This window comes from Hipposideros armiger, unplaced genomic scaffold (genome assembly GCF_001890085.2).
Source record: "Hipposideros armiger isolate ML-2016 unplaced genomic scaffold, ASM189008v1 scaffold_36, whole genome shotgun sequence".
Classification (NCBI taxonomy): domain Eukaryota; kingdom Metazoa; phylum Chordata; class Mammalia; order Chiroptera; family Hipposideridae; genus Hipposideros; species Hipposideros armiger.
This window is the reverse complement of record NW_017731386.1, coordinates 5,976,890-5,984,875: the sequence shown is the minus strand read 5'-3', so window position 1 is coordinate 5,984,875 and position 7,986 is coordinate 5,976,890. Positions and strand designations below refer to the sequence as shown.

General features: G+C 37.3%; 1 protein-coding gene across 1 annotated transcript in view; it reads left to right on the top strand.

Moving 5' to 3' along the window:
• The first annotated feature begins 5,830 nt into the window (after nucleotides 1-5,830).
• The window catches only part of GALNT1 (polypeptide N-acetylgalactosaminyltransferase 1), a 91,338-nt gene continuing 89,182 nt past the window's right edge, over nucleotides 5,831-7,986 (top strand). Inside the window, exon 1 of the mRNA XM_019637899.1 lies at nucleotides 5,831-5,899. The gene's annotated coding sequence lies outside the window, so the exon portion shown is untranslated. The remainder of the gene's footprint in view (nucleotides 5,900-7,986) is intronic.

Here is a 7,986-nt window from a genome sequence, read left to right as displayed (position 1 = left end):
GTGGCCTGGAGGGGGTTTCTGCCTGATCCTTTACTTACCAGAAAGTGCTCCCCAGGATTCCTGGGTTTTTCTTTGTTGATGGTGGCAGTGTATTTCCTAGTGTCAGAGTTCATGGTTAGGAGAAAAGATGTCAATTTTCTGAAACCACAGTGTACTATTGTAATGATTTGGTATTTTGTATTCAAGAACTAAAAGTGAAAACATGGGAAGACTCCCTGACCGCTGTTCTTCGAACTTCTTAGCATGATAGTCAAGATTAGCCTTGTTCCGAACTCACCCCCTCAGCCATTTCTCCCAGTTTTTGTTTGCTGTCCCCTAGACACTCCCTGTATTTTGCCTGCCTCCCTATTTTACCTCATAGTTTTGTCCCATTGAAATATCCTTTTGCCCTTTTCCTAACTCAAATCAGTTCCCCAGTCATTCTCCCCTATCACTTTCTCTCCTTTGTGGACAGTAGCCTCTGCCTCGTATAACTTGGTACCTGTTGCAAAGATATAAAAACATTTTGTAAATTGTGAAGTGCCACACAAATTTACCTTATTATCTGTTTTCCCTCCTAAACTGCAAGCTTATTGAGGACAGGGACTGAGCCTTTTTCATATTTTTGTATATCAGGTTACTTAGCATAGTGTCTTGCACATATTTTATACTTATAAAGTTTGAATGAATTAGGGGTATATGATTATGATAGATCAAATAATGCTATGTCTAAGATTAGCATGTTATATACCAAGTTTTAGTTTGTTAGCTGTTAAATTTTTATTGAAATTCAGCTTCTATGCAATCTCCTATAAAAGTAGACTCCTTAATTTGGATTTTCAGCTGATTTACATCTCATTTTTTTCTTCACAAAATACATATGTATCTAAATCACTAATTGTAAATTCTAGAGTGGTATGTTGGGATGTTTTTGACTGTAATAACAGAATAACTAAACGATGAGGGTTTTATCATCTCACATAACAAGATAGAGGAGATTTCAGGGGTGCTCTGCTCAGTGATGCCATTTCATCAGGGTCCCTTGTGCTTTCCATGTTTTCACTTTGACATCCTCAGCATGTTGGTTTCCCTCATGACCTCTGGATGACTGCAGCACTTCTGTGTATGCTATACAAACAATATCTAAAGACAGAAAAGTAATTTCTCTTTCAGCATCTGTAGAAAGCATTACTTTTCCTGACTGCTTCCTGGTAGACTTTCCCTTTTGTCCCGTTGGTTGAAATTTGGTCACTTGAATTGGCAAGAGAAATAGAACAGCCGTGGTTGGCTTGGACCAATCAAGAATAGGTAGCCTAACAGCATGATCACCTGAATTCAACTGGAGGTCTAATGCTGTGAAAAACATGGGGGCTGTGGGCGGGATAAGGAACAAACAAGAGCTGCCACAGGTACTGTTCATGTGTCTTTGGCCTGCCCATCTGGAAAGTTATTGGACGTCAGTAATACTTTATTCATTGATTCACTCATTCATGTAATAGACATTAACTGAATGCTTACTTTGTGCCTGGTATCGTGCTCAGCATTGGGGAAGTAGACATGGTCCTTGCCCTTAGGGGGTGGCTGGCCTATAGTCCAATGGAATAGGGTAGCTGAGGTAAAGTGGGGGAGGATAGAGTTCTGNTTCTCTCAGGATCTGGTACCTGTGTGGTCATCAGGACCTTCTCCATTTATCTTTCTGCTTTGCAGTCCTTATCTTGTGGCTTTATTCTCAAGGCCATCTCATGTTTGCAAAGAAGGTCCTTGCAGCTCTATCCTTGGTATTCACATTCCAGGCAGGAGGATAAAGGAAGTTAAAATGTAAGGGCAAAGGGACCCATGTCTCAGTGAAGCCATTCCCCTTTCAATACTTTTCCCATAGCCCCACCCAGTGATTTCTGATTTTATCTTACTGGCCACCTTAATCTGCAAGGCAGGCTGGGATATGCAAATTATGTTTTAGTAATAACAGAAGTTTGATTCATAAGAGGAAAGTAGATATTAGGTGAGCAACTAAGCAGTTTGCCAATTTACAATATACTTGAAGCCCTTCCTTCCCTCCTTAGAAATAACAACCACGATATATATATATATATATATATATATATATATATATATATATATATATATATATATTTGATATATTATTCTCATGCATATTTTCTGTCTTTATAATATATGTTTGTATCCATGAACAATATTTCTGAATTTAATATGCTTTAAAACTATATGATGGAACATAGTGCACATATGCTGCATAGTTTGTTTCATTCAACACTGTTTACCCATGTTGATAAACACATTTCTGGTTTAACTGTTATATAGTATTCTGTCACACAGTTCATTTATCCATTTTCTTCTTGATATACATTTAAGTTTTATTTTTTATTTTTATTTTTTTTGCCATTACAAACAATGCTGCATTTGAAATTAAGTTATGCAACTTCTTTTATGCATTTGAAATTAAGAAGGGAACATAAGAAAGATTACATGGAGGTGGGAGAAATCAAGATAGGGATTGGATTACAGGGTAGTTAAGATTATGTGCTGTCTTGAGGGTTAATTAATACCCCCTTCCAGGGGTATTCGGGCATTTCAAAGGTGTGTTAACCTAGATACACCCCTTTTTCCTAACTTTAAAAAGAACACTTCTGTTACGGAACTGAACCGAATGAGGATCAACCCATCTGATACACAGCAAAGCCAAACACTGAACATCGAGGTTTTCAATGGAGAAATTAAAGCCGATGTATTTGTAGAGCACCAAGCAAGGCTAAAGGAAAGCTATCACTTAAAACTCGAACTCCCTGATGACTTTTAATCAGGGGTTTTTAAAGGCAAAGATTAAGGGTCAGAGGAAACAGGCTGTTGTGTAGAAGTGCTGGTGATCCAGTTTTTGATTGGAGAGCTTTGGAACTTGGCCCTTTATGGTAAGGGGCTTCAGCATCGGATCTTCCTTCACTTCTGAAAGGGTCCCAGTGTTCAATTTCCAACTGTTTACTGGTGCATTGGTTCTGTGAAATTTTGATTCTGGGTTCAGAACATTCTCCTCTGCGCATGATTCGGCTCAGCTTTATGATATGTGTTTTGGTCTGTTGCCTCTGAAAGGCAATGCAGTATCTTGTTAGAAACAGGAAAGGACAATTTTGAACTGGTTCTGCGGTTACATTTCTAACACGTCACCAGTATGTATTTTGTTTACTGTAGATTTGGGGCAGATATCCTTTACAAGGTCAACAAAGTTCATTCCTATTTCAGATTTGCCAGGATTTCTCTTGTTTTTGTTTTAAATATGAATGGGTGCTGGGTTATTCTATTTCACATGAAATTTAAGTCCCTCGCAACTGTGTAGTTCACTTACACTTCCATCCTTTGCTCTAATTTTGTCATGTATCACGTCTTTATATTAATAAATTTTACAATACAGAATTATAATTTTTGTTTTAATCAGTCATGTCTTTTAAGAAATCAAGAGAGAAAAATAGTCTTTTATATTCATATATTTACTATTACTGTAATCTTCATTTCCTTTTACAGATCTGAGTTTCCATTTGGTGTCATTTCCCTTCTGCCTGAATAACTTCCTTTAGCATTTCTTTTAGCATAGGTCTGCAAGAGATGAGTTGTTTTGACTTTTCTACCTGAGCCTGTCTTTGTTTCATGTAATGAGAAGTCAACATTTTCCTCTATGTATTGTATGTTGTTTTTCCTGTGGCTATTTTCACTGTACCCTTAACTTTCAGCAGTTTGAATATGATGTGCTCTAGGTGTGATTTTCTTTGCATTTGTCTTGCTTAAGGTTCAGTGGACTTAGATTTGCAATTTTATGTTTTCCCAAATTGTGTACATTTTTTTTTCTTTTTAAAGATTTTAGTGGGGAATTGGAAAAGGGAAACAGTGTTGGGGAAGGGGAACAGCCAAGTTGTTGTCCTTCAGTCTTAGTTGTGGAGGGTGCAGCTAGCTCAGCTCCAAGTCCAATCGCCATCAGGCCGCCCGTCGGCAGCTTGTGCCGCTCAGCTCAAGGTGCCCTGTTCAACCTTAGTTGTGGGTGGGCATAACCCACCATCCCACGTGGGAGTCAAACTGGAAACCTTGTTGTTAGGAGCACGTGCTCTCACCAGCTGAGCCATCCTGCCACCTGTTGACGGCTCAGCTNATATAATAGCATTTGTGTTGGGAAAATTTTGCTCATAGATGAACTTAATTCTTAAATTCTCTAAAGCCGAAATAGAGAAGTCGTTTGCAAAAATTTATCTTTTAGTTATGTTTCTATTGGTAATAGGGACAAATGTGCAACTGTTCAGTGTATGTAAGAAGGAAAGGAGGGATAACCCAAGTGTTTAGAGGTTTTAGATTACAATTTTGGGTTAGGTAGAATTTTTTAAAAATCATGCAGAAGATATGTTTTGAGTTATTTCAGGGACTTTTTTTAACAATTTACTTAACTTTCTATTGCATTGTTAACTTCCAAATTGCAGTGGGTTTTGTTTGGTTCTGAGAGCAGGAAGCACATCCTATAGTCTGCCCCCAAAGAGCTGAAAAAAATTCCGAGTAAAGGCACTTGGGATGTTTGTTATCTCCCAGTGTGGATCTTAACTATCATCAGTGCAGAAGGAATCTGAGACTAGGGGAAGACAGAATTGAAAGAGTGAAGCCTAGAATAGCTACTCCCAGAAACAAAAGGCAGGGGCCCAGAAAGTTGAGTAAGATCAGCAGGAGAGAATGCAGAACAACCACTAAAGTTATAAGCTAAGAAAAGAAGTTAAGTGGCTTGAGGGTAAAACCAAATAAGAGAGAAACCAAATTAGGAGAAAAAGAACAATCACAGATACAAACGAATGTATCAAATTGCTGACTAGTTAAGGAAAGGAAGAATATGTGTAGTTTTCAGTGCGTGGTACCTGTGATAAATCTATTAACTAGATTTCATGACTAGCTAGACCATTGTTTTTCTGTAACATACTAATATAATAACGGGTATTTTTTTTTCCACATGGTAGCTAAATATTTCAGGTTATTATCTTGGGCCAAAATCGACCCCCATCACTAATTTCTGTTTTTATTTGGTCTGTCGAACAAAATTTTAAACTTTTTAGATTTCAAAATGTCACTTAAGTTAATATCCAAGTAACATCAGACAGTGTTTAAGTGAAGTAGTTCTTCAAAGAACCTTCCTGTTTGCAATTGGAAAAGAAAAGTAAATTTCATCTTAGGGTGCTGTTGTCCTTTGGTATTTTTTTCTTCCTTCTCTTTTCCCAGATGATTGAGTTGTGGAGGAGGGAAAGTATGGCAGTGAGCTCTGGGGGATGTGAGGAGAAGGAAAAATAGGGAAAAGTGATTGACAACAGATATTTCCATTTAGTCTGTAAGTTGTTTTTGGTCTTTCTCATCCCTAGCCTAGAGCCAAGGGACTGTNTTGTCCCGTTGGTTGAAATTTGGTCACTTGAATTGGCAAGAGAAATAGAACAGCCGTGGTTGGCTTGGACCAATCAAGAATAGGTAGCCTAACAGCATGATCACCTGAATTCAACTGGAGGTCTAATGCTGTGAAAAACATGGGGGCTGTGGGCGGGATAAGGAACAAACAAGAGCTGCCACAGGTACTGTTCATGTGTCTTTGGCCTGCCCATCTGGAAAGTTATTGGACGTCAGTAATACTTTATTCATTGATTCACTCATTCATGTAATAGACATTAACTGAATGCTTACTTTGTGCCTGGTATCGTGCTCAGCATTGGGGAAGTAGACATGGTCCTTGCCCTTAGGGGGTGGCTGGCCTATAGTCCAATGGAATAGGGTAGCTGAGGTAAAGTGGGGGAGGATAGAGTTCTGTGATAAACTGATTTTAGGAAATTTATTTTTCAACAGGAGATGTGGGACATTTGGATTTGGGATACGAATTCATTTGAAAAACCACTTTGGGGTAAGTCGATAGCTGGGACTGAATGACTTTAGGGTTGCACGTCTACTTACATTGGTATTTGTCCTTGTAGCTCTGTAGGTTTCAGACTTTTGTTGATTGGACTTTTTGCCTCATATACAGACAAGAAAATGGCTTGAACTTAAAGTTCATTTTAGTAATTTGAGAAATTTAACTAGCATGGTCCATTGCTAATAAATTAGTCATTCCCTTCTCATTAGGGAGGTTAATTTGAAGACTAAATGAAGACCAGGTTTAGAAATAAAAAGATACTTATTATATAGGGTTTAACCTGTTTTAACTTACCAAATAATTCTGTCATGTGGACCGGAAATCACTCATAGAGCCAGTACTGAAGATACAGGGTTAAACTTGGTCTCTTAGCATCTCTTTCCAGTACTCCAAATGGCTGTTTGAATTCTCATTGCATCAGTACAAATATAAAAGGTTCCTGATTTTTTTGTTTCATCTAAGAAAATGCCTCTAAAAATACTATTTAATATTTACTGACTGTTTACTGTGGTATCTGTGTATTGTGCATTATCTCATTTAATTTAGTGTAATGACTATAAGGTGGGTACATTTTTCTCATTTAGAGGAATAAAGAGGCCCATGTTTCTACAAATAAAGTAATACTGCTAAGATTACACAGCTGATTAAGTGCTGGAATTGAAATTTGAACCCAAATTTGAATTTTAGCATTTGGCCTAGTAGACGTTCACTTTTGTTTTAATATGCTGAGTGTGTTGTACGTTCCCAGGACCAACCCCAGGTTCAGTGATTGGCTAGGAGGACTCACAGGATTCAGCATGTAGTCATAATAATAGCTAAGATTTATTACAGCAAAAGGATACAAAGCAGTGTTAACAAAGGGGAAAAGTGCATGGGGTGAAGCCTGGAGGAAACCATGCATAAGCTTCCATGAGTCCTCTCCCAGTGGCGTCACTCAGGGTGTGCTTTATTCCTCCAGCAATGAATTGTGACGACACATGTGAAGTGTTGTCAGCCAGGGAAACTCATTAGACTCAATGCCAATNGAACCCCTTCCAACCTGGCAACCATCAGTTTGTTCTCTGTATCTGAGTCTGTTTCTATTTTGTTTGTTTCTTTATTTTGTCCTTTAGATTCCACATATAAGTGAGATCATATGGTATTTGTCTTTCTCTGACTAACTTATTTCACTTAGCATAATACCCTCCAAAAGTCCATCCATGTTGTCACAAATAGTAAGATTTCTTTCTTTTTTATGTCCAAGTAGCTTCCATTGGATATATGTACCACATCTTCTAAAAATCCAATCTGACAACTTATCTTTTAATGGATACAGTTAATCATTTTATCTTTTGAGATTTATTCCTACCATTTCATTTTGTGCTTTTTATATTTGTGGGTTTTTTCTGATTTTAAATTTCCTTCCCATTTTCTTTTGAATTGATTGATTTTCTTATTCTCTCTTTTTTCAGCTTTAGTTTTTACATTACACGTTCTTTTTACTTAATTAGTTTACCTTTTAATTTTCAATAATATTTGATCCTAAAAAGTCTAAAGTCAATTAAATATGTCTACCCTATAACCTAAACACAACCAGCTTAAAATGCTTTAATTTCAGTTACCTTTATTCCTTCTTGCATGGTATTTTCTGGTATTTTCTTTCATTTAACAAATAATTTTGAACTCTTCTACCATGTATCAGGTACTATTCCAGGTGGTGTAGTAATAACATTAAACAAAATAAAGTCTCTGCCTTCATGAAGCTTACAAGATAATTAATAAACTGATTAATATATATTATGGTATATATTAGTATTTGGTGCTAGAATGGAAAATAAAGCATTAGGAAATGACAAAGAGTGACCCTGAGGTGGGGATGTTTTGTATATGAGTTTCGGCTGTCTTCAGACATTTCATAAGATTTTTAGGGCTCAAGTATGAGAAAACATAATTTTCATTCTAGAGGAGCTTGTAGTCTAACCAGAGAGTCCCTAGAAGAAGATACAGATATGGGAGCCATTGTCACATGGTGGGTGAAGCTTTACAACTGGTGAATTTCCAAGGTGTGTGTGTGTAGAGTGTCAAGCAGCCTAAGGGCA